The following is a 26603-nucleotide window of genomic DNA, read 5'->3' as shown; positions in this document are numbered from 1 at the left end:
GAATATCTTTTTCCATCCCCTTAGTTTCAGTCTGTATGTGTCTCTAGGTCTGAAGTGGTTCTCTTGTAGACAGCATATATGTGGGTCTTGTTTTTGTATTCACTCAGCCAATCTGTGTCTTTTGGTGGGAGCATTTAATCCATTTACATTAAAGGTAATTATTGATATGTATTTTTCTATTCCCATTTTCTTAATTGTTTTGGGCTCGTTATTGTAGGTCTTTTCCTTCTCTTGTGTTTCTGCCTAGAGAAGTTCCTTTAGCATGTTTTGTAAAGCTGGTTTGGTGGTGCTGAACTCTCTCAGCTTTTGCTTGTCTGTAAAGGTTTTAATTTCTCCATGAAATCTGAATGAGATCCTTGCTGGGTAGAGTAATCTTGGTTGCAGGTTTTTCTCCTTCATCACTTTAAATATGTCCTGCCAGTCCCTTCTGGCTTGCAGAGTTTCTGCTGAAAGATCAGCTGTAACCTTATGGGGATTCCCTTTTGTGTTATTTTTCCCTTGCTACTTTTAATATGTTTTCTTTGTATTTAATTTTTGACAGTTTGATTAATATGTGTCTTGGCATATTTCTCCTTGGATTTATCCTGTATGGAACTCTCTGTGCTTCCTGGACTTGATTAACTATTTCCTTTCCCATATTAGGGAAGTTTTCAACTATAATCTCTTCAAATATTTTCTCAGTCCCTTTCTTTTTCTCTTCTTCTTCTGGAACCCCTATGATTCGAATGTTAGTGCGTTTAATGTTGTCCCAGAGGTCTCTGAGACTGTCCTCAGTTCTTTTCATTCTTTTTTCTTTATTCTGCTCTGCAGTAGTTATTTCCACTATTTTATCTTCCAGGTCACTTATCCGTTCTTCTGCCTCACTTATTCTGCTATTGATCCCATCTAGAGTATTTTTAATTTCATTTATTGTGTTGTTCATCGTTGCTTGTTTAATCTTTAATTCTTCTAGGTCCTTGTTAAATGTTTCTTGCATTTTCTCTATTCTATCTCCAAGATTTTGGATCATCTTTACTATCATTATTCTGAATTCTTTTTCAGGGAGACTGCCTATTTCCTCTTCATTTGTTAGGTCTGGTGGGTTTTTATCTTGCTCCTTCATCTGCTGTGTGTTTTTCTGTCTTCTCATTTTGCTTATCTTACTGTGTTTGGGGTCTCCTTTTTGCAGGCTGCAGGTTCGTAGTTCCCGTTGTTTTTGGTGTCTGTCCCCAGTGGCTAAAGTTGGTTCAGTGGGTTGTGTAGGCTTCCTGGTGGAGGGGACTAGTGCCTGTGTTCTAGTGGATGGGGCTGGATCTTGTCTTTCTGGTGGGCAGGTCCATGTCTGGTGGTGTGTTTTGGGGTTTCTGTGGACTTATTATGATTTTAGGCAGCTTCTCTGCTAATGGGTGGGGTTGTGTTCTTGTCTTGCTAGGTGTTTGGCATAGGGTGTCCAGCCCTGTAGCTTGCTGGTCATTGAGTGAAGCTGGCTGCTGGTGTTGAGATGAAGATCTCTGGGAGATTTTCGCTGTTTGATATTACGTGGAGCTGGGAGGTCTCTTGTGGAGCAGTGTCCTGAAGTTGCCTCTCCCACCTCAGAGGCACAGCACTGACTCCTGGCTGCAGCACCAAGAGCCTTTCATCCACATGGCTCAGAATAAAAGGGAGAAAAAGTAGAAAGAAAGAAAGAAAGGAGGGATGGAGGGAGGGAGGAAGGAAGGAAGGAGGGAAGGAAGGAAAAAAGAAAGAAAGTAAAATAAAATAAAGTTATTAAAATAAAAAGTAATTATTAAGAAACAAAAAAAAACGGACGGATAGAACCCTAGGACAAATGGTGGAAGCAAAGCTATACAGACAAAATCTCACACAGAAGCATACACATACACACTCACAAAAAGAGGAAAAGGAGATAAAATCATAAATCTTGCTCTCAAAGTCCACCTCCTCAATTTGGGATGATTCGCTGTCTATTCAGGTATTCCACAGATGCAGGGCATATCAAGTTGATTGTGGAGCTTTAATCCGCTGCTCCTGAAGCTGCTGGGAGGGATTTCCCTTTCTCTTTGTTCGCACAGCTCCCGGGGCTCAGCTTTGGATTTGGCCCTGCCGCTGCGTGTAGGTCTCCGGATGGCGTCTGTTCTTCGCTCAGACAGGACGGGGTTAAAGGAGCCGCTGATTCGTGGGCTCTGGCTCACCCAGGCCCGGGGGGGGGAGGGAGGGGCACGGAGTGCGGGGCGGGCCTGCAGCGGCAGAGGCCGGTGTGAAGTTGCACCAGCCTGAGGCGCGCTGTGTGTTCTCCCGGGTAAGTTGTCCCTGGATCCCGGGACCCTGGCAGTGGCGGGCTGCACAGGCTTCCCGGAAGCAGGGTGTGGATAGTGACCTGTGCTCGCACACGGGCTTGGTGGCGGCAGCAGCAGCCTTAGCGTCTCATGCCCGTCTCTGGGGTCTGCGCTTTTAGCCGCGGCTCGCGCCCGTCTCTGGAGCTCCTTTAAACAGCGCCCTTAATCATCTCTCCTCGCGCACCAGGAAACAATGAGGGAAGAAAAAGTCTCTTGCCTCTTCGGCAGGTCCAGACTTTTTCCCGGACTCCCTCCCGGCTAGCCGTGGCGTACTAACCCCCTTCAGGCTGTGTTCACGCCGCCCACCCCATTCCTCTCCCTGCGCTCCGACCGAAGCCCGAGCCTCAGCTCCCAGACCCGCCCGCCCCGGCGGGTGAGCAGACAAGCCTCTCGGGCTGGTGAGTGCCGGTCGGCCCTGATACTCTGTGCGGGATCTCTCTGCTTTGCCCTCCGCACCCCTGTTGCTGCGCCCTCCTCCACGGCTCCGAAGCTTTCCCCTCCGCCACCCGCAGTCTCCGCCAGTGAAGGGGCTTCCTAGTGTGTGGAAACCTTTCCTCCTTCACAGCTCCCTCCCACTGGTGCAGGTCCCGTCCCTATTCTTTTGTCTCTGTTTTTTCTTTTTTTTTTTTTTGCCCTACCCAGGTACGTGGGGGGTTTCTTGCCATTTGGGAGGTCTGAGGTCTTCTGCCAGCATTCAGTAGGTGTTCTGTAGGAGTTGTTCCACGTGTATGTATTTCTGGTGTATCTGTGGGGAGGAAGGTGATCTCTGTGTCTTACTCTTCCGCCATCTTTCCCTTGTCCTCCAGCCGTTTCCACTTTAAATCACTGGGATAGAATTTGCTAAACTCAACAAATGGTGACCCAGACTCAGGTTAATTAGGAAGAAAGGTGAAACCAAGGATTATAAATAAAAGCCACATACAGACTGGAGAGAAAACTAAGAATCCACACGGATAACTAAGACTCTGGATCTGCAGCCCACTGTGGCCTCAGGGCCCTTGAACTGGCCATAGCCTCAGCTGGGAACTCTCTCCCTCTGCATCACTTGCTCCCTAAACGCCTCCAGGACTTCACTCCAACGTCCTGCCTGACTTTGTTTTTCTCCATGGAACATCTCACTGCCTGACTTTGCCTGTATTTTACTTATTTTTCTCTGTCTCACGCCCCCAGGCTGTCTGCTGCATGAGAATGGAGACCAGGTGTCTGGAGCCTGCCCAGCACACAGTAAGGCCTCAGTGAACGTGCACTGGGTGTGTGGACGCTGAGGCCACGGACGAGAACGTTGCAGGCAGTGATGGTGAGAGCCGTTGATTCACTGCTTGCTGAGCCCCCTGTGTGCCCGCCCTGACCTGGGCAGCGGGCCCGGCACTGACGGAGGTGCACAGTGAGCACACGGCCTGTTCGAAGGCCACGTGCTGTGGGGACATGCAGGACTCGGGGAAGTCAGGAGGGCAGGGTGGGGGGAAGAGAGATGGGAGACCAGGGCGTGTGGGGCCTGTGGCCCCTGCGAGGGCCGTTCTTCTGCGTGCACAGCCGGGGGCCAGCCTTGAGCACTGTGCAGGAATGAAGTGGCTGAGGGCTGGGGAGGCTGTCCGTGTAGACTGTGCAGGCAGGGACGGCTCCTCTGAGGAGGTGACATTTGAGCTGAGCCTGAACAGACCGTGTTTCTACCTTCTGTAAACTTGGTGCTTTGTTTTTGCAGGATACCCCCTGTTCTGTGTCACCTCGGCTTGGCCTCCTGCCCCCCTTGTCAGCCCCTGCCCACCCGCAGGAGGAGTCCTTTTAGGGCCCAGTTTTTTTGGGGTTTTTTTTTTTGGCTGCATCTCGCGGCTTGCAGGATCTTAGTTCCCCAACCAGGGATCAAACCCAGGCCCTTGGCAGTTAGAGCGCCAAGTCCTAACCACTGGACCGCCAGGGAAGTCCCCCAGCACCCACTTTTCAAACGCAAACCAAGCACCTCCTGTGTTGTTGGACTCATGCTCTGAGCCACTGTCCACCTGCCCTGCTCCCCAGGGTCAGGCTCCTGCCCTGCTCCCCAGGGTCAGGCTCCTGCCCTGCTCCCCAGGGTCAGGCTCCTGCCCTGCTCCCCTAGGGTCAGGCTCCAGGCCGCTGGGGCCCGCAGCCCAGAGCCCATGAAGTTGCTCAGCGTGGCCGGTCCTCAGCCTCTTCACCCTGCTTGTCGTTCCCTCCGCAGAAGCTGCGATGAAGGCTCCTGTCCGTCTGTCTGTCCGTCCACGGCTCTGGGCTCCTCCGCCTCCTGCCCTCCCCACGCTCCCTGCGTGGTGCGTCCTCCCCCTCCTCCAGGACTGTGAGTAGAAACTCTCTTTTCAGTGGCAGGTGTCTCCTGACCTGCTGGCCTTACTGAACCTCAAATTTTCTACTAAAGATTCTATTTTAAACCAGCCTACAAGACACTTTGCAGACAGAGTAAACAAATGAAGGATAAGTGAACTGTACACCTTTTTACAACATCGTCAAGTTTAATAATTTTTAGAACTCATTTTCCCATAAAATCACAGGCTCCATCAGGGTGGAGAGTGTATAAAAATCACGTGGACAGGACCAGACACCTGTGAGGTCCTAACTATCCATCTCCCCAGACTGAGGGCTCAGGCCCAGGCTTGACCAAGGCCCAGTCTCTGCCTTTGCACCGTGAGTGGAATTGGGTTTGTTTTCAAATTAAGCTTTTACGCTTGTCAGCTTAGCAGGGAAATTGTCGGTTCTAAACTCATCTTTCCAGCAATAATCAAGTCACATGGGGTGGGAGAAATGGGGAGAGGTTGGTCAAAGGGTAAAAGTTACAGCTCTGCCCGCCGAGTGAGTCTAGAGATGCAGTGCACGGCAGGATGAGTGCAGTTAACGACACCGCATCGTGTCGGGGAGACTCGCCAGGGGAGCAGACTTGAGGTGCTCAGACCGCAACCAAAAAGTGATGGTTGACTGAGCAGATGGACATGTTAGTTAGCTCGCCTGGAGCTCCACTGTGTACACAGACACCAAAACATCATGTTGTACACCTGAAATTCATACAATTTTTATCAAAAATGAGCTTTGTGACGTGAGTGGCCAGCAGCTGTACCCGGATGCTGTGACTTCAACAATGGCAGAAATGACACTCCTGCCAGGATCAGGCCCTGCAAAGGGACAGGCGGCGTTTGCTTCCTCGCTCTTGGAAACCAGCCCCCAGGCTGTGAAGAAGCCCGGCAGCCACATGGAGGAGGACGAGGCCAGCGGCAGCCACATGGAGGAGGACGAGGCCAGCCACCAGCCCAGCTGAGCCCCGGGTGGCAGCCACTGTGAGGGAGGCCTCAGCTGAGGTCACACGCGGCAGAGATGAGCCCAAAGCGTGAAGTCCCGCAGGAGTAAATGATGACTGTTTTAAACCACTGCGTTTAGGGGTGTTGGTTTCACAGCAGCAGGTCCTGAAACGCTGCCGCCCCTCGCCCTCCCCCCATGCCTGCTCCAGGCCTTCCACTTCCTCTCACCACTGTTACAGACAGAATGTTCCTGTCCCCCCAATTCATACTTTGGGGTCCCAGCCCCCCCAGCGTGGCCGTGCTTGGAGACGGGGCCTGTAAGGAGGCGCAAAGATTGAACGTGGTCCTAAGGGTGGGGCGTAAATCAGTAGGGCCGGGATCCTGACATAGGAGGAAGGGGCTCCAGGGCTCCCCCCACCACGTGAGGACCCCGTGAGGAGGAGAGTCCACACCAGACACCCACCCGCCAGACTGTGATCTGGGACTTCCGGCCTCCAGAGCTGTGGGAAGACACACTTCTGTCGTTCAAGCCGCGCAGGCTGTCGTGGCAGCCGCTGCACATTCATCATGCACACACCCTCCCGCGGCTCACACCTGCTGGCTAGGGCCGCTCTCAGCAGCTGTGTTCCTAAGTCGGGGAGCAGGGGGGAGGCGGGGGGCATCAGCCAGGCCCCCCCCCGTTCACCCCTCTCAGAGCAACCGCTCCCTCCACCGCCCAGCATGGGTCAGTCTGCAGCTTCGATTTCTTTGAATCATGGTTTGATGGATGCTCCTCCTCCTCCCGGGTCTGCACGGGGCCTGGCACACATATATGCGCCATTTTTAGAAAAGACGCTGGCCTTGACCGGGAAGGTAAGGGCACCCTTTGACCCAGATGTTCTGCTTCTGGGTGTAAACGCCAGTGGAACGTGGAGCATGGCTGGGCGGTGTGTCCCCGGGGCCCGGGCTAGAACAGGCCTTGCGTGTCTCATCAGAATGGGTGCATGTGGCCCGTCCACACAAGGGACACTGAGTGGCTATGGGAATGCTGGAGCCAGGCCACCCCGGGCAGCAAGGAGAGTCTCCCAGGCAGCCAGTCCCCAAAGAGGGCACGTGTCACAGTCCATGTGAATGAAGTAACACAGGCCAGCCCAGCGCATCGGCTGAGAGGTGCCCTCCTGGGAGTCAGACTATGAGGCCAAGCAGGGACAGGAGTGTCACAAATGTCAGGGCACCGTCACCGCAGGGAGAGGGCTGTTTGCAGGACGGCCGCACTGGAAATGCCCATTTACTGACTCGGGGGTCAACACCCGTGTCTGCACTGTAGTGGAGCTTTAAACTGTGTGCAGCGCACGCGCACACACGTGTGTAGATAAGCTTTGTATGTCCCCTGTGTGTACATCAAGGTTTAATGGAAAAAATGAACAATTGTTCAGCAAAGTGGTGAGACGGGGCCCCCTAAAACTGGGCCCTATTTTTAAAAGGGGGACAGAGCCCCCAGATGCTCCTCAAACATCCAGGCCCCTTGTCACAGGTGGACAAACCTGGGCTCCCTGGCAGCACCCCGCTCCCCGACCTCACTGGTAGCAAGTGAGTGACCAGCAGGTAGCTCCCAGTTGCCTGAGTGTAAACTCCTTTTCCAGAAGGACCCTGGACTCCCTGCCCAGCAGTTCCAGGTGGGCATCAGCACGCACTAGCAGGGCCTCAGTGCCCCGATGCTGGCAGGTGATGAAAACCAGGGTGGCCCGCAGACCCTGTGCTCTCTGCCTGTCGCGGGCCAGCGACAAGGCCAGCCCGGCCCCCTGTCAGCTGGAGACTCTCCACAGCCGTCCTCAGGACAGTTCTCAGGACGGGGGACGCGCGGTTCCTCCTCCAGCCTTCCCACCCCTCAGGGCCGTGGGAGCGAACTTGTCTTCGTCTGCTTACTGCTCTCTCTTCCTCCACGAGGACTAGGAGTGTGTTAGGCGCACCGCAAGGTCCCCAGTGCTAAGACTGGCAGAGGCTCCCAGCTAAACGGCTGAGGGGCAGTGACGCAGCAGTGCCAGGAGCCCCGTGTCCTGGGACGTCCTGTGTCTGAGCGGCCAGGATGCCCCAGGGAACAGGAAAGGACCCTGAGCAGACCTTCCTGGTCCCTGCCCAGTCCCTCCCCTTACTGCCTGCCAAGCGACCCCAGAATGTCACTCAACCTCCAGGAGCCTCATCTGTGGATGAAGGGTGACAGGAACAATTAGCCCCAAGAATGTGGAAGGAGTGAAGTCAGACACCCGGCCCGGAGGGGTTGACGGATAAAGCTGCTTCTCTCACCAGCTGCCTGAAGGTGTAACCGAGGATGTGAGCTCCCTGCCACTGGGCGGTGCTCGTGGGCAACTCTGCAGGGCTGGAGGGAAGGGTGACTTCTGTGGTGGGTGATGCAGGGCCTGGCACCGGGCAGGCTCCAGGGAAATGTTTGCTGCCTGCACCTACGACGGAGTTGGCCCAACCTCACATGCTAATAGCAGAGTCACATTTAAACAAAGGACGGCGCGTTCAGATGACACCCTTGCTGGTCCTACAGCAGAAGAGTAATGCATGACGCAGAGAGGGGGTGGGCAGAACTCCGGTGGTGACACCTGTGTGGGCGTGGGGCGGCATCAGTGTGGACAGGGCGGCAGGCGGAGGGAGCATCCCGGAGCCCTCTAGTTTCCTGCCCAGGAGGATGAGAACCAAAAACAAGATGACTTTCCAAACTGGTGTGAATGGATGCAAGGTCACAGAAGCAGCCTCATAGCCCTTAACCCACCCCCAGGGCCCTGTCCCCAGAAGGTCGTAAAGAATCAGGTTGAGGCTTTTCATGTGCACGTGCTCAGGCCAGAGATGCCTTAGTTTGGGCTGCCCTAGCCACACCTGGAGATACAGATTCTGGCACAAGGAGTTTATTTGGAGGTGAAGGCAAGGGTGTAGGGAAGTGAGAAGAGGAAGAGAAGGTGACTAATTATGGCTGTTATCAAGCTGCCTGCTGCTGTGGAGCCCCCACTAGAGGACCCCCCCACTGCAGGATCCCCCTACTGTGGGCAACAGGAATCGGCCCACTAGGGAGCCTGGGAGCCAGTGCAGAGAGGCGGCTGGGGTCCTGGCTGTGTCTGCTCCTTGGGACACTAAGCCTCCACACTGCAGCCTGCCCCAAGGAGGCCAAGGGGTCTCCAGCAGCAGAAGTCCCCAAGCAGAGAGGTGCTGGCATTTGGAAGTGAGAGGAGGCCAGGGCGAGGGGCTCTGGCAGCCAGCACTCCCTGGACTGAGAGAGAGCCTCCTGCTGTCCTTATCATAAGACCATGGATAACTGACCCACCGTGTGGACTTCAGAAGGTCAAGGGTACATGTGATCGTCTTGTCACCCTTGCCTTGCTTCTGTAGTGGATCCTGCAGACTGAGTCGTTCAACCTGTGTGCCACCCCCTCCTTTTGTCTCTGGAAAACCTGAAATCTATATTTCCCAGACACCCGTGCAACTAGGGTTCTGCAGGTGGCCTCAGCTCCTCTGGACAGAAGCCTGCCTGCGATCTAAAAGGCAGAAGTGAGCAACACAGGGTGGTGGAGGGATGGGGCTCCTGGATGGCAGGGAACAGAGGGGTCTGGTTCTCGCACAGCAGCAGCCCCAGTGTCTGGGCCTGAGCATCACAGACATTGGGGTTTCCATAGCAACAGTCCTAGGTGGAGTCAGGGGATTGTCTAGGCTGTGTTGTACCTGGCTATGGGGCCTCCACTCTTGGTTCCCTGGTAGTCCTGGAATCTCAGTCTTAACACCCAGGAATAAGGCCCCTCTGCTCAAACCACAAGAAGTGGATTCTGTCATCTGTAACGAATCACTGTGACCGATACAAATTCAGATTCTGAAGTCACCTCCATTGTTCTTCCTGTGCGAAGAAATACAGGAAACTTAAGAAAAACAAGTAAAAATCATCTGTTATCCCACCATCTGGAGGTAATTGCTGTAATATTTTTGCATGTTTCCTATTTTTTTCTATAGGCAAAATGACACAGTTTGTATTATTCTCTGCCAGCTTTGCTCACTTAACGTGGATTATAAATGTGTCCCAGTAGCTTTGTCCATGTGGCCTTCAGCTCCCTAGACCAAATCAGGTTCTATTCACTTTTTTAAACCACCATATTGATGTACAATTGACATAGAAAAAGCTGTAACTCTTTAATGTATACAACCCGATGACTTTGGAGATAAGCACGCATCTGTGAAACCATCACCAGTCTATGCCATAAATACATCCATCAGGTCCAAGTTTCCTCCACCCTCGCTATTTATTATTGTGATAAGAACACTTAACGGGAGATCTACCCTCTTAGCCAAGCTCTAAGTATATAACATGGCATTAAGAACCACAGGCACCGTGCCGTGCGGATCTATAGAACTTACTCATCTTGGGTACCTGACACTTTGTACCCTTTGACCATCACCTCCCCGTTTCCCTCCTCCCCAGCCCCGAGCAACCACCCTTCTACTCTCTTCTAAGGGTTTGGCCGTCTTAGATCCCTCATATAAGTGGTACTATGTAGTATTTGTCCTTCTGTGTCTGGCTTCTCTTAGCATAATGTCCTCCATGTTCATCCATATTGTTGCAAATGGCAGGATTTCCTTCTTTCTTTAAAGGCTGAATAATATCCCATTTTGTGTATATACCACATTTTCTTTAGCCGTTCATCAGGCAAGGCACGTTTAGGTTGCTTCCATGTTTTGGCTGTTGTGAACAATGCTGCAGTGAACACGGAGTGCGGATACCTCTTTCAGATCCTGACTTCAATTCCTTTGTGTGTATACACAGAAGTGGGATTGCTGGGTCATCTGGTAGCTCTGTTTCTAATTTTTTGTCTGGCCTTGGTGTCAGGGTAATGCTGGCTTCAGAAAATGAGTTTGGAAGTGTTCTTTCTTCCATTTTTGGAAGAGTTTAAGAAGGATTGGTATTAATGCTTCTTCAAATGTTGGGTAGAATTGCTTGTGAAGACCTGGCCCTGAGTTTTTCTTTGCTGAGAGGTGTTTGGTTACTGATTCAACCTCCTTATTTATTATTGGTCTGTTCAAGCTTTCAATTTCTTCACGGTTCCGTCTTGGTAAATTGTATGTTTCTAGGAATTTATCCATTTTTTCTCAGTTGTCCAATTTATTGGTATATAATTGTTCATAATAGTTTCTAATTTTTTTTTATTTCTGTGACATCTGTTGTAATGTCTTCTCTATTATTTATGACTTTATTTATTTGAGTCTTTCTTTTTTATTTCTTAATCTTGCTAAGGGTTTGTCGATATTGTTTTATCTTTTCAAAAACCACCTTAGTTTCATCTATTTTTTTCTGTTTTTCTGTTTTCTAATTTTATTTATTTATGCTCTGGCCTTCAGTTTTTTCTTTCCTTCTGCTAACTTGGATCTTAGTTTGCTCTTTTTCTAGTTCCTTGAGGTGTAAATTTAGGTTATTTGAGATTTTTCTTTTGTGAGGTAGGTATTTATTGGTATCTCTTGGTACTTTCCATTTGTCTCAAAATATTTCTAATTTCCCTTTAAGTTTCTTCTTTGATTCAGTGTTATTCAAGAGGATGTTCTTTAATTTCTGTGTATTTATAAATGTCCCCATTTTCCTTCTGTTATTGATTTGTAATTTCATTTCACTGTGGTCAGAAAATACATTTGGGATGATTTCAATCTCCTTAAACTTGTTAAGACTTGTTTTGTGATCTATAATGTGATTTATCCTGGAGAATCCATGTGTGCTTGAGAAGAAGGTGCACCCTGCTGCTGTTGGATGTTCACTATATATCTGTTTGGTCCATTGGTTTATAGTGATGTTCAGCTCTGCTGTTTCTTTACTGATTTTTGTCTGGATGTTCCATCCATTTTTGAAAGTGGAGTATTCGAGTCTCCTACTTTGATTGTATGGCCATCTATTTCTCCCTTTAGATCTGTAGATGTTTGCTTTATATATTTAGGAGAGCTGATGTAGGATGCATATATATTTATTTTTATTATTTATTTTATAACCATTTTAAAAATTGAAGTATAGTTAATTTACAACGTGTTAATTTCAGGTCTACAGTAAAGTGATACATATATATATGTATATGTATATAAATGCATATATATATATATATATATACTTTTTCAGATTCTTCTCCATTATAGGTTATTACAAGATTTTTTATTTTTTTAAATAAATTTATTTATTTTATTTTATTTTTAGCTGTGTTGGGTCTTCGTTGCTGCGCGCGGGCTTTTCTCTGGTTGTGGAGAGTGGGGCCACATCTCGTTGCGGTGCATGGGCTTCTCATTACAGTGGCTTCTCTTGTTGTGGAGCACAGGCTCTAGGCACGCGGGCTTCAGTAGTTGTGGTGCACGGGCTCAGTAGTTGTGGCTCGCAGGCTCTAGAGCACAGGCTCAGTAGTTGTGGCGCACGGGATTAGTTGCCCCGCGGCTTGTGGGATCTTCCCAGACCAGGGATTAAACCCATGTCCCCTGCATTGGCAGGCAGATTCTTAACCACTGTGCCCCCAGGGAAGCCCCTATTACAAGATATTGAATATAGTTCCCTGTGCTATAGAGTAAGTCCTTGTTGTTTATCTATTTTATATATAGTACTGTGTATATGTTAATCCAAAACTTATTTATTTGTATTAAAATTTTTTTACTTTAAAACATTTGTAAAGGTTACTTTCCATTTTTATTTATTACAAAATATTGGCTATTTCCCCATATTGTACAATACATCCTTGAGCCTATCTGACAACCAATAGCTTGTACCTCCCACTCTCATACACCAATATTGCCCCTCCCCCCAACTGGTAACTACTAATTTGTTCTCTATATCTCTGAGCCTGCTTCTTTTTTGTTATATTCGCTACTTTGTTGTATTTTATAGATTCCACATATACGTGATTTCATACAGTATTTGTCTTTCTCTGTCTGACTTATTTCAGTTAGCATAATGCCCTGCAAGTTCATCCATGTTGGTGCAAATGGCAATATTTCATTCTTTTTTTATGGCTGAGTAGTATTCCATTGTGTATGTGTGTGTGTGTGTGTGTGTGTGTATACCACACCTTCTTTATCCATTCGTCTGTTGATGGACACTTAGATTGGTACTATATCTTGACAGTTGTAAATAATGCTGCTCTGAACATTGGGGTGCATGTATCTTTTTGAATTAGTGTTTTTGCTTTTTTTGGATATATACCCAGGAGTGGAACGGGTACATAGATAGTTGTTATATCTTCCTGTTGAGTAAACCTTTTTATCATCATATAATCATCTTCTTTATCTTGTGTAGCAGTTTTCGATTCGAAGTCTATTTTGTCTCATATAAGTATAGCCATTCCTGCTTTCTTTTGGTTACCATTTGTACGTAATATCTTTTTCTATCCCTTTACTTTCCACCTTTGAGCGTTCTTAAAGCTATAGTGAGTCTCTTGTACACAGCATATAGTTGTAGCTTGTTATTTTATCCATTCAGTGACTTTTCATTAGTGAGTATAATCCATTTAAATTCAAAGTAATCATTGATTGATTATTATAGTTATAGTTATTCTTAATACTTTTGTCTTTTAACTTTTCAACTAGGGTTAAAAGTGATTTGTGCACCACCATTACAGTATTGCACTGTTCTTTATTTGTCTGTATATTTACCAGTAAAATTTATACTTTCTTATGCTTTTGTGTGGTTGTTTAGTGGCCTTTTGTTTCAACTTGACAAACTCCCTTTAGCACTTCTTGTAAGGCAGGTCTAGTGGTAGCAAACTCCCTCAATTTTTGTTTGTCTGGGAAAGTCTATCTCTCCTTCATTTTTTTTTTTTTTAATATATAGTGCTATATATAGCACAGTCTCCGGACGCGCAGGCTCAGCGGCCATGGCTCACGGGCCCAGCCGCTCCACGGCATGTGGGATCTTCCCAGACCGGGGCACGAACCCGTGTCCCCTGTATCGGCAGGTGGACTCTCAACCACTGCGCCACCAGGGAAGCCCTAGCCATTATTTCTTTAAATAAGCTTTCTTCTCCTTTCTGTTCTTCTCCTGGAACTCCCATTATGTTATATTGTTTTTCTTGACTGTGTCCTGTGAGTCCTGTGGGCTCTATTCACTCTTTTCCATTCCCTTTTACTTTTGCTCCTCTGAGTAGAGCATTTCAAGTAACCTGTCTTCAAGTTCACTGATTCTTTCTTCTGCCTGATCAAGTCTGTTATTGAAGCTCTCTGTTGAATTTTTCAGGGCAGTCATTGTATTCTTTGCTCCAGAATTTATGTTTTGGTTCTTTTTTTATGGTTTCTATCTCTTTGTTGAACTTGTGATCATGTATTGCTTTTTCTGATTTTGTCTAGTTGTCTGTCTGCATTCTCTTACAGGTCAATGAGCTAAGATGATTATTTTGAATTCTTTGTCAGCAATTCATAGATCTCCATTTCTTTGAGGTCAGTTACTGGAGCTTTGTTTTGTTCCTTTGGTGATGTCACGTTTTCCTGATTCTTTGTGATCATTTTATCCTGTGTTGATGTCTGCACATTTGAAGGAGTAGTCACCCCTTCCAGTTGTTATGTACTGGCCTGGGAAGGGAAAGACCCTCACCTGGCTAGAGATTCTGGGAACCTTTTTAACCTTTTGTATAGATGTGCCCACTCTACTCTTCTCATCCCTCCTTGGGGGGCTAGTTTTAGGATTGTGTGCCTTGTCCTGATACCGTAGAGCTGTGTAAGGTGCTGAGAGCTGCCTATTCCTTTTCTCTAGGGTGTGCTCAGCTAGGCTAGGGCATTGGGTGCAAGCACCACTTCCATCCCTCCTTCTCAAAGGTATGTCTTAGAATTTTGTGCCTTTTCCCTACCCCACAGAGCCATGTCAAGTGCCAGGCATCACCCACCCATTCTCCATAGGGCAGTGCACTGAGTTGCTAGGACAAAGAGCTCAATCCCACTCTGTCCCTCCCTCCTGAAGGAGCAGTCTCAGGGTTGTGTACCTTCCCCCAATCCTGCAGAGTCAAGTTGGTTGCTGAGATCTTCACTGGCTGCTGAGGTTCATGTACCATCTGGGGACGTGTGTGGGGCACCATCTTTGGAGAATTGTTGCTTTGGGGGTGTATATGTTGGTTGCTATGAGCCTCTACCCTTTTCTTTGTTCTTAGCTGCTCCCCAACAATCCAGCCATGCCGATTTCTTCAGTGTTCTGGATGCATCAAGATAAGCAGAGCTTTTAGACATTGCCCCCAAAGGCTGGGGAGTGAGACCCTCACCTGTTCTCTCTTTAACCTGTGGCAGAAGTCGTGGTCTAGGAGATCTCTCTTGGTTCTGAGTTTTGTCAGCCTGGGGGAGAGGTGATGCAAGCAAAGTGACACTGCTCTTTCTACCCTTCCAGTGTGGCCGATCTTGCATTTTGTGGTCCACTGGGGTGCTGGAACCTCTCACCTGGACTCCAGAGCTCTCACAAAGGTATTTTTGCCTGTAGATGGTTGGCAAATCATCAGTGTTTATATGGGGGAATGAGGACTGGAACCTCCTAGTCTGCCATCTTACTGATATGACTCCCTCTCTCCATGTACTCTTGTAACACTCGGCCCTTAGAACAAAACTCAAACTTCACTCACAGCCTACAAGGTCTGAGGGATCTGGCCCTACTCACTTCTCCACCTTCCTCAGCTTCCAGCTTCCTCTGGCTTATCCCGCTCCAGCCACACATCTTCCATTACTTCCCTCTCACAGCCAAGCTCCCTGACCCCAGCATCTTGGTAATTCCTGTTCCCCTTGCCTGGAAGATCTTTTCCTGGCTGTTTCTTTGGCTGGCTCCTTCTCAACTTTTGGATTTCATTTTAAATGCCAGCTCCTAGAGCAGGGTTTCCCTGTTTCCCCATCTGAGAAACCTCCCCAACCCTCCCATGGTTCTCTGCCACATTACCCCTTCTTCCTTCTGTGTACTTGTCACATTTGTCCACTTGCTTATTGTCTGTCTTCCCCCATAGAATGTCAACTCCAAGAGTGCAGACACTGTATCTGTCTTGTTTATCACTATATTCCCTGCCCATTCCCTGTACACTTCTTTTAAAAGAATATTTCAAACGGCAACATAACAGTCAATGTATAAAGTGCCATACTTGACTTCACCCTTTTCTATTTGTGTATATGCAATAATTTCTGATTATAAATAATACTACAATGGACATCTCCATGCATAACATTCTTTGTCCCTGCCTCCGGTGATTTTGTTCAGTAATGTCTCAGAAGTAGAAATATTGGCTTCATGATAGAGCATGAGTATGTTTAAGGCTCCTTCATAAACATGGCCACACTGCACTCCAGGAAGTCTGACTGAAGACCTAACATAAGACTCACCACCCCTGAATGTGGGAGCTATGAGACAAGAGACAAGTATTATGTATGTATGTATGTATGTATGTATGTATTTATTTATTGCTGTGTTGGGTTTTTGTTGCTGTGTGTGGGCTTTCTCTAGTTGTGGCGAGCGGGGACTACTCTTCATTGCAGTGCATGGGCTCATTGCAGTGGCTTCTCTTGTTGTGGAGCATAGCTCTAGGCACACGGGCTTCAGTAGTTGTGACACGTGGGCTCAGTAGTTGTGGCTTGCAGGCTCTAGAGTGCAGGCTCAGTAGTTTTGGCTCACAGGCTTAGTTGCTCCGCGGCGCTTGGGATCTTCCTGGACCAGGGCTCGAACCTGTGTCCCTTGCATTGGCAGGCGGATTCTTAACCACTGCACCACCAGGGAAGTCCCAAGAGATGAGTCTTTAGATGAGCAGTGCACATGGATCACCTGGGGATCTGATTAAAATTCAGATTCTGATACAGGAGATCTGGAGTGGGACCTGAGATGCTGCATTTCTAACAAGCTCCCTGGAGGATTCCCCCAGAGGTTCTCATCCTGCCTGCTCTTTCCTGTCAGTGTCTGGGCTCCATATTGACACAGCCCCTGGGCACCTGTGCCACTGCCCAGACCTCAGCCTGCCGGGCCAGCAGCCCCAGCAGGAAAGCCTGTGCTCGTTTCTGCTCTGCTTGCCTCAGGCCCTGTCTCCATTTGGCTGTCAGCTCCAGGCTCCATGACCCCTGATGTATGTGTGGTTCTTAGGGGTTCTTAGTTGTTTTCCACGAGGTGTGGGTTTAACTTAACCCTTCAGATTCCAGGATGCACCACTGCCCTGGGTGGGGTAGTGGACATCTGTGACTACCTTTCCTTCCAGTCCTCTGTTTCCTCATCATATGGTAATAATATCTGTTTTTTCCTGAGAAGACCCCACCCCCACCCCCAGCCTTTCCTGGTCCATGTGGTTTGGGGCAAGTTAACCTTCTATAATACCAGAATCTAAAGGTGAGCCTATAACCTAGATCTGGCCAATCAACAGATTTCATCTCCTTGCTTTCGGTAATCTGTTTGAGGGTGGACATGTGACCTGGTCCCAGGAAATCTGTGCCAGGACTTACAACAGAACTATTGTGAATGAGAAGCTCTCCCCCCTCTGGGGGCTGCCAGGGCCACTACATAAGCTAACTGACCAGAGAGTAAGGCCAACATGGAAACCAGAGATAAGGTAACTCCTGATGTCATAATTTGAGGCCCTGGGTCAAGCTGGACCTGAAGTTGACTTGATTTTAATGGGCTTAGGCCATAGTGGAGCTAGGACCAAAGGCATCACAGCAAGACACTAGCTTGGGCACTAAGGCTTCTGTGTGTCATTGTGTTCAGCACAAACTAAGGAGGGCAAAGGGCTCCAGAAAGAAAAACCTCAAAGGTGTGCCTGCCCACACACACACACACACATGTACCCACAGGCATGTGGGCACACACAGTCCAGGCCAGAATAGTGGGGATCATGGTGGAGGTGGGGGGACTGCCACCAACAGAGAGGAGGGCTGCTCCTGTCAGATGGGAGGTTTTCCCACGTTACTGGCGTCTTTGCATGATACACAGTGAGCTTTGAAACAAAAATAAGAGACAAATTGGATGGGTAAGAAGTAGCTTAATGTAAGTCAAAACAGCATTTAAATCTGGTATAGCCTCTAAACAACCTTGCGCCTTTCATCTCTCCCTGGAAAGGAAGTCCTGAATGCTGTCACTTTTTCTTATGCATGTACAGAGGCTTCAAAGGCACCATCGTGGGGGGATGTGGGGGGGTAATGCAGAGAGGACAGGTGGCCGGGTCAAGGTCGCACAGCCCATTGTGTCCAGTGCACCATCTGGGGAAGAGGTGACCAGTGCAAGGTCACACAGTCTACTGGGGCAGAGCGGACAGGCAGGCAAAGGTTTTCTTACTAAAACCCCGGGTTTGACTAATCACCAGAGGCAGGTTTCTTGGGAAGCTATGGAGGCTGAAACTGCAGGGCCCTCACTTGTTCAGCCCCTTCTTAGATCCCAACATAATTCTGGGTTCTTTTTCTCAAAACTCACCACCCAAAACTACATAGATCCACAAGGTGTGGATCAGCCCCAGCCCCCAACCGACCCAAGGCTGTTTCCCACTTCCTTCCCCATCACCTTTCAAGAACCCCAAACTCAAGGGCGTTGTCATAAACTTGAAATAGGTACTGAAAGGCCTTTGCTTCTAGGGTATCTCTGCTTGTCCTCGTGCAGTTTCTTGCCTATTTCTGATGATTTAGGCACTTGTTATGCAAACGCCATCTACGGAGACCCATTCTGTGAAATGCTTACGTGCCTCTTTCAAGGTCCTCTGCTTCATCTTAAACATAAAACCAAATCCTCTTGCTTCTCCCTGGCCAGTGCTCGGGGGTCCCAGCCTGCAAAAGGGGAGAAGCCCGTGAGAAGCTCCCTAGCCATCCACCCAGTGACCCACGAGAGCACCGCCCACCTCCTGGCCAGTCAGTGCCAGTCGAATGTGGACTGTGTTTCATAAGTAGCGTAGCTCCATTTCGCCACAGGTGCTTCTGTCTGTCGGTGTCTGTCACTTCACTGGAAGCATCTGAAAAGCCCAGCTTGCTGTCTGGTCCTGGGATGGGTGTTGACAAAACTCAGCAGGGAGCCACCTGCTCAGGGCTGGGTGTGCTTGAGGCTCCTGGAGGGGACACAGGTGGGGGCATGTGTCCCAGGGCAAAGGTTTAGGGGAGCACTGAGAGAGGCTTCTGGGAGGAGACCTGCGGGCAGCCACCTCCTGGGGGAGAGCATGAAACGTGTCTTCACTCCTCCAGAACCCGGGCAGGGATGCAGGCCCCACCCCACATTAGTTCACGTGCAGGATGCACTTTATAGAAGCCACGTCTGTGGATAGGACAAATCCTTCCTGTCCAAATCACATTTTGCAAAAAATTAAAATAAAATAAAGTTGGGCACTTTCTTCTTCCCACCTTCTCTAGCCGAGTCCTCCAAGGACAGTGGGGACTCAGCCTCCAGCCTGCTGACCACTGGTAGGCAGGGCCGGGTCTGGGACTACTTGCAACAGTTTTGCTTCTCTGTGAAACTTTAGATCTCTCTATCAAATCTGAATGAGAGCCTTGCTGGGTAGAGTAAATTTGGTCATAGGATTTTCCCTTTTATCACTTTAAATATACCATGCCATTACTTCTGGCCTGCAGAGTTTATCCTGAAAAGTCAGGTGATTACCTTATGCGAGTTCCCATGATGTAACTTACCGCTTTTCCTTTGTACCTTTTAATAGTCCTTAATTTTTTTGCCATTTTAATTACAGTGAGTCTTGGTGTGGTCCTCTTTGGTTTGATCCTGTTTGGGGCTTACCGTGTTTCCTGGGCTTGGATGTCTGTTTTCTTTGCCAGGTTAGGGAAGTTTTCAGCTTTTATGTCTTTAAGTATGTCCTCTGCCCCTTTCCCTTTCCCTTTTCCTGCTGGGACTGTAAATGTTAGTGCACTTGATGTTGTTTCAGAGGTCTGTTAAACTGTCCTCATTTCTTTTTATCCTATTGTTTTCTGTTCACCTTCAGTGATTTCCAGTACTCTGTCCTCCAGTTTTCTGATTTGTTCCTCTGTATCATTTCATCTACAGTTGTTTCCTTTTAGTGTATTTTCATTTCAGTTATTGTGTTCCTCGTCTCTGTTTGGTTGTTCGTTAAGATCATCTTTTCAAAAAAACTTCTAAGGGGCTTCCCTGGCGGTCCAGTGGTTAAGACTTCGCCTTCCAATGCAGGGAGTGAGGATTCGATCCCTGGTCAGGGAGCTAAGATCCCACAGGCCTCGAGGACAAAAAAACCAAAACATAAAACAGAAGCGGTATTGTAACAAATTCAATAAGAGACCTAAAACACCCCAAACTTCTAACTTCTCCCTCTGGTTATCCTTTTTTCTCCTGAGTTCTTTGATTATCTTTACAATCATTACCTTGAGCTCTTTCTTGAGTACATTGGCCATTTCCACGTCACTTAGATCTTCTTGTGGGTTTCCTTGGGTTATCTTGTTCCTTCCTTTGGATCGTATTTCTGTGTCACCTCATTTTTCTTTTTCTTTTTTTTTAAATTTTCTTTTATTACTTTTTTATACAGCAGGTTCTTATTAGTTATCTATTTTATACATATTAGTGTATATATGTCAATCCCAATCTCCCAATTCATCCCACCACCACCACCCCTGCCCTCACTTTACCCCCTTGGTGTCCATACATCTCATTTTTCTTAACTTGCTGTTTTTATTGCTATGTATCTGGTAGGTTAGTTACATTTCCTGACCTTGGAGAAGTGGCCTTTTCTAGGAGATGTTCTATGTTTCCAAGCAGCCCGCTTTCCCCTGGTCACTAGAACTATATGCTCTAGGTGTACCCCCTGTGTGGGCTGCTTGGGTCCTTCTGTTGTGGCGGGCTGACTACTGTGGGTGGTCTGGTAGGCTTGGCCGCCCCCAGTCTGGTTGTTTGCCAGGCTCTGCCTTGTATGGAGGCTGTCAGTGCTGCTTGGAGGGAGAGAATAATGAGGCAGCTGGCTGCACAACCATGGGTGACATCAAGACTAGTGCTGGCTCACTGGGGGGTGGAGTTGGTGTCCAGGAGATATCAGGGCTGGTGCCCAACCACTGGCATATAAAGCCAAGTCGTGGGGCTATGCTGGCTTTTACTGGCAGGCAGAGCCAGGCCCTGGGTGCTGGTTGCAGGGCCCAGGAGAACCAGAGCTGGTATCCCACCCCTGTTCTGGACACAGCCGGCTGCAGGATCTGGGGTGTCCTGAATCTTGTGTTGGCATTCTGCTGTGCAGGGCAGGACCCAGCCGAGTCCATAGATGGTCCTTGCCTGCTCGTGTTTGGGCTGGGTCCGTAGGCTGCTGGGCTGTCCTAGGTAGTCCTAGGGCTGCTATCCGTCCACTGGTAGGTGGAGCTGGTTGTGAAGCTCGAGCAGCCTCAGTGGCAGTTGGCACCAGGGCCCAGCCAATCTTAGGGCTGGTTCTGGCCTGCTAGTGAATGGTCCGGTTCCACAGGCTGCTGGGCAGCAGGACTCGTGCCTGCCTGTTGCTTTCTGAGGCTGGTCCTGAGGCTAGAGCAGTCTCACTTGTGGGAGGGGCCTGGGATTCTGGTGCTGAGGCCTGCCTACCTGTGGGTGGAGTTGGGAACCAGGGTCTCTGGCTGGAGGGTCCTACGGGGCCTTGGATCTAGTTCCTGTACACTGGTGCTTGGAGCCTGGTCCCGGGGCTTCTGGTGGTTGGGGTCCAAGTCCAGGGGCAGCTGTGGGCTTGAGAGGGTCTTAAGGGAGCCTGAGTGCTGGTGGATGGGGCTGTGTCCCTGCTCAGTTGGTTGCTTGGTCTGTGGCATTCTAGTACTTGGGCTAAGGGTACCTTTGGGTAGATTTCTAAGGGTGACCCCTTACACAAGCCTAAACCCACCTGCAATTTCCACCAAGCCAGCAGCATGTACCCTAGGCAACAACAAGGCCACACCTATTCCAGGAGGAACTCGGCCCCTAGGAATCAGGCCCAGGGAAGCTGCACTTCTGGAAGTTGTTACCCAAACCGTCACATTACTGAGTGGTCTCAGGCGTGCTGTGCCTGACATCTCCAGCTCAGTGCTACTGAATACGGGTCTGAGGGAGGAGCATCTGCTTCAACAAAAACTTGTCAAAGATGTCATTTCACGAGCCCCACAGGAGGGTCATAGCTTAGAGCGGGTCCTGATTCCCCCGCAAACTTGTACTCACTTTAAAGCTTCAGAAGAAATGTTTGCTACGTGGTTCCCATGCAGTTTCCCATTAGTATTACGTGATGAGTATTTAGAAATAACATCACCTGTGCCCTCCCCACAGAGTCTGTCTATTGATCTGGGTGGGAGCAGCCAAGTTGTTTTAACTCCAGGTGATTCTAAGGTTAGGCCCGGTTTAAGCCCAAGCCCAAGGGCTACTGGTACCTGGTAACAGTTGTTTCCAGTCTTTAGTCCTTTTGCCTTTGGGGAGGCATCAGTGTCTGCTCTACATGGGATTGAAAGGGGCAGGGCAGTATAGCCCACTTAACTCTGTGCTGTAGCAGAATTTTTGGACATCTGTGTGAGGGGGGAGCATGTATAGACAGGAAAGAAAAAGCTCACAGCTTGTTCTCCATGCAAGAGCTCATTGTTCCTGAATATCTCTTTTTCAAAAGGTTGGCATTTGTATTTTTTTTTTAAGATTCCACATATAAGCGATATCATATTTGTCTTTCTCTGTCAGACTTCACTCAGTATGACAATCTCTAGGTCCTTCCATGTTGCTGCAAATGGCGTTATTTCATTCTTTTTTATGGCTGAGCAATGTTCCATTGTATATATGAACTATATAATCTTTATCCATTCCTCTGTTGATGGACATTTAGGTTGCTTTCATGTCCTGGCTATTGTAAGTAGTGCCGCTATGAACTTTGGGGTGCATGTATTGTTTGGAATTATGGTTTTCTATGGTTACATGTCCAGGAGTGGGATTGCTGGATCATATGGCAGCTCTATTTTTAGTTTTTTAAAGAATCTTCGTACTGTTCTTCACAGTGGATGTACCACTTTACGTTCCCACCAACAGTGCAGGTTAAAGTTAATTAATAAGCAAAGCCATGGGAATATTCACCACCATGATTTACATGGGAAAAACTCCACAGAGTCCAAAAATCTCATCTCAGGACAGGGCACTGCTGAAATTTTGCAATGACAGAGTTGGGCCCTTTAGCCAAGTTCAAAAAATTCAGGTACTTGCCACCAAAGTCTGATAAATACCGTAGCTTCCCATTTACACTATAGTTACTCAGTTACTTAAAATGGATTTAGATTGACAAACAACTTGACATGTCAGTGTGCTAAGTACCATTTGACATAGGACTCTAATACCATCATGAGACAGTGCAGGGCTTGCATGTGTGTGTCCCCAAGCGTGGTCTGGGTTTCCACCGTTGTGTCACCCACCAGAGGTGAAGGATCACTTATTTCCCAGGGACAGGCTGCCTCTTGTGACTTCCCCTCCTCACTTCAACAGCCTCCAAGTTACCTGAACCTGGAAGACAAGTCTTAGTTGCCATCAGTGTCTCCCTCCCACTCAGTATCTTCAGAGGAAGAGGAAAGCTGAAGGTCATCATAGAGGACACTTCAGGGGCCAGAGCCACGGTGCTCCTCAGACTTCCTGCAGAGGGAGAGTTCTGACCAGGAGGGTTGGATTTCCACCACAGGGTGGGAAGAGGGAGATGTCATGGACCTGCAGCTCCACCAGCCTCTGCTTAATCTTGTGAAGGCCATCCTGAGGGGCTGACCTGGAACATGGTTAATTGGTGGACGATGGGGTCTAGTGCAGGCTTGAACAGTATTGGGGTGACATCTGTTGAGTGGAGGTTGGAGGTCAATGCTTTGCACCAGGGCAGGTGTCCTCCTGGCCCTTGGGATGCCCTTGTTGTTCGATGTCCAGTTGTTCTGGGTGGAGGATGGAGATTCTGGAACACCCCCCACCCCGACCCAGATCTAGCCTCTGAGTCCTCTTCCGGGGAGTCTGGATGGGACTGAGTCTGGGTTTCTTTGCGGGGGGTTCAGTCAAGCTTGGATGGAGATCTCTCACTTGGTGCCTGGATGCTGCTTTTGGAGTCCTGGACCAAACTTCTCTCGATGGGAGACACTGAAGGCCGGGTGGATTTCAGGTCATGTTTCCCGATAAGTGAGCTAACCGAGCGATCCGTTTCCAGGACAGATTTCCTCTTGGATGTCTGGAGGAGCATCAGCCTGTGTGGATGCAGTAGAAGAGCAAAAACCAGAAAGATGATACGTTAGAATTTTCACTCCATCAGATAAAAGGTAAAATTAACTCAACGGCATCTCATAGCATTAAATTTAACAGCAGGAGATACGAGGAATCAATTTAAATAGGACGAGTTACTCAACCTCAGTGGTGGTCACGAAAAAAAAATTACCATATTGCCTTGATACACTTATACATCAGAGAGAAAAAGAGACTGTAATAAATATCTCTTGTTCAACAAATGGAAATAAGCTTTTTCATACACACTTTTATGGATTGTACACAGTTTGGTGTCTTGCAGGCACTGTGATGGTGAAATAAGTTTGATAGACAATTTTGGAGGATATATCACTATTTAAAGATGCCTGGGGCTTCCCTGGTGGCGCAGTGGTTGAGAGTCCGCCTGCCGACGCAGGGGACACAGGTTCGTGCCCCGGTCCGGGAAGATCCCACATGCCGCGGAGCGGCTGGGCCCGTGAGCCATGGCCGTTGAGCCTGCGCGTCCGGAGCCTGTGCTCCGCAACGGGAGAGGCCACAACAGTGAGAGGCCCGCGTACCGCAAAAAAAAAAAAAGAAAAAGAAAAAGATGCCTGTTTTAAATTAAAAGATCCTACTTATGGAATGCCTCTGATAAAATCACTTCTGTTTCCCCTACCACAGCATGTTCTTTCCAGACATGCAAGTAAGAATGCAAAATGAAAGAAGTCGAGGAAAATGGCATCTGAAAAGTACACGAAATGATCACTTTAGTCGGAACAGAATGGGAACAATTCTCTCACACAGAATGGGATTGGGGCAAATCGGGGTTAGCCAGAAGGGCAAAAGAGCAGGAACCAGGAGAGATTTACTCTCACACGGTTGCAGGATTCTGTCACTTTCTTCCAGTGCTGCTGCTGCCTCCCTGTGGTCTCCCGGGAAATCTCTGGAGGAGCTTCCTCTGCTGCTATGATTTATTTAGTAGACTATCATCGAAAACATTGACATGAAAGCATCTGATTCATTTTGTTAAATCAAAGAACAGCACTTTGAACAGTGCTTGCCTTCTTGGCATGGCATCTTGATGAACAGTCCTATTTTTTTCCAACTGAAGATCAGCCTCCAACTCGATACCCTTTGTGCTCTCAGGGTCCTGAACTATCTCTCGGAGTGCCTTTCTGAATGGGAACGTTTTCACCAACATCATCGCCTGGAGACATCTTCAGCCTGTCCCCCCATCCCCCTCCTTTTTATTCTTTGTATTCTTCAGCTCTCCTTACACTGGTCTCTCGCACGGTAGCAGTGTTGTCCTAGGCATGCTCGGGTGTCTCCTAACCCCACCCAAGTGGACTTCCAGTGTCATCATTTTCGGTTTCTTAGCTGCACTTTCGTCGTTCTTGGGCAATTCTTTTTTTTTTTCCATGGATAGGGGAGACCGGGGCACCGGGGGGCGGGGTAGGGGGCAACACAGTTGCACACTGTGTGTGACCCGGAAAACTGATACACACCAGGAAATCACCAACAGGCTCTGAAGGAGGATCAATCACTAGACACGCTGCACGCAGGTTTGTAATTTGTGGGTTTATTGCAGACTGGACAGGCAGCAGCAAACTTTGATTAAAGGCTTAACTTTCGTTTTTGGCTTTTTAATTGGCTACTCTGACAACTAGCAATTCAGCTCTCTCTCCCAGCTCAGTTGAGTTCTGGACACTGGCTTTCTATAATTAAACTTACTAGATTCAGGGAAATAAAAGACAAGTTTAAATATTCTGGCAGAGAAGTGGAACATACCTTTAAGAAGAACAAAGCAATTTTTGGGAAAAAAATGAAATAAAAATCCTAAAAATGAAAAGTACATAACATGGTGACCTCAGTGGATGTGTTTGAAAGTGCTCACCTTAGAAACAGACAATAAAAAAATAGTGAACAGGGGGCTTCCCTGGTGGCGCAGTGGTTGAGAGTCCGCCTGCCGATGCAGGGGACACGGGTTCGTGCTCCGGTTCGGGATGATCCCACATGCCGCGGAGCGGCTGGGCCCGTGAGCCATGGCCGCTGAGCCTGTGCGTCCGGAGCCTGTGCTCCGCAACGGGAGAGGCCACAACAGTGAGAGACCCGCGTACCGAAAGAAAAAAAAAAAAAATAGTGAACAGAATAAGTACCAGAAAAGAAATTCAGAATAATAAAGCCTGAAGAGGCAGCATTTTGAAAAAGAGTCATACACAGAGGGAGAGATCATCACAGTACAATAAAAAAAATTCTAAAATGCATTTAATTAGAATCACAGAAGTTAAAGAGAGAAATGAACAGAAGCAATATTTGAATTGAAATGACTGAGAACTTTAAAACCGATGAATGAATACTCCACAGACTCAATAAGCTCGTTAGATTACAAACACAGCCAAAAAAAAAAAAATCCACATCCACATTGATTACAGTAAAATCACAAAAAATAAAGACAAAGACAAAGAAACAACCCGAAAACCATCAGCAGGGGATAAAAACAGGAAAGAAAGAAAAAAGCTTGCATAAAAGAAGAAAAAATTCAATGGGCATCTAATTTCTCAACTGGATCACAGTTGAAAGATAGCTTTCATGTACTGAAAGGTTATCATGACCAATCTAACAACTGTATACCATTCAAAGACATATTTTGGAAAAAAAAAGAGAAAATGAAAACATTTATAGAAATACAAAAACTGGGATTTTTCATTAACATCAAACGAAAGAATAATAATGAAAGATATTTATTAAAAACAAGGGTGGAAATACTGGATGACAGGATGGAGCAGTAGGAACAAATTAAGAATAACAAAATTAATAAATGTGTGGGTAGCTCAAAATAAATAAAAATGTATAAAACATGGACAGTATGCGATAAGCTTTAAACTATTTATATTTTTAAACTTTATTACATATATATTCATAAATTACATATATATATTT

General features: G+C 47.9%; 1 long non-coding RNA gene across 2 annotated transcripts in view; it reads left to right on the top strand.

Moving 5' to 3' along the window:
* Positions 1-26603, top strand: part of LOC111164685 (uncharacterized) — a 73420-nt gene that overhangs the window by 11218 nt on the left and 35599 nt on the right. Inside the window, exons 2-3 of one of the 2 annotated variants that reach the window (XR_016391945.1) lie at positions 3486-3612; positions 4510-4623. This is a non-coding gene — a long non-coding RNA (uncharacterized LOC111164685). Of the gene's footprint in view, positions 1-3485; positions 3613-4509 lie in introns of both variants that reach the window. The other variant, XR_002642139.3, reaches the window with a different exon arrangement.

The sequence above is a fragment of the Delphinapterus leucas genome, chromosome 2, assembly GCF_059928025.1.
Source record: "Delphinapterus leucas isolate spDelLeu-1000000601 "Yukka" chromosome 2, BTC_Dleu_Yukka2, whole genome shotgun sequence".
Classification (NCBI taxonomy): domain Eukaryota; kingdom Metazoa; phylum Chordata; class Mammalia; order Artiodactyla; family Monodontidae; genus Delphinapterus; species Delphinapterus leucas.
This window is presented reverse-complemented; position numbering and strand designations above follow the sequence as displayed.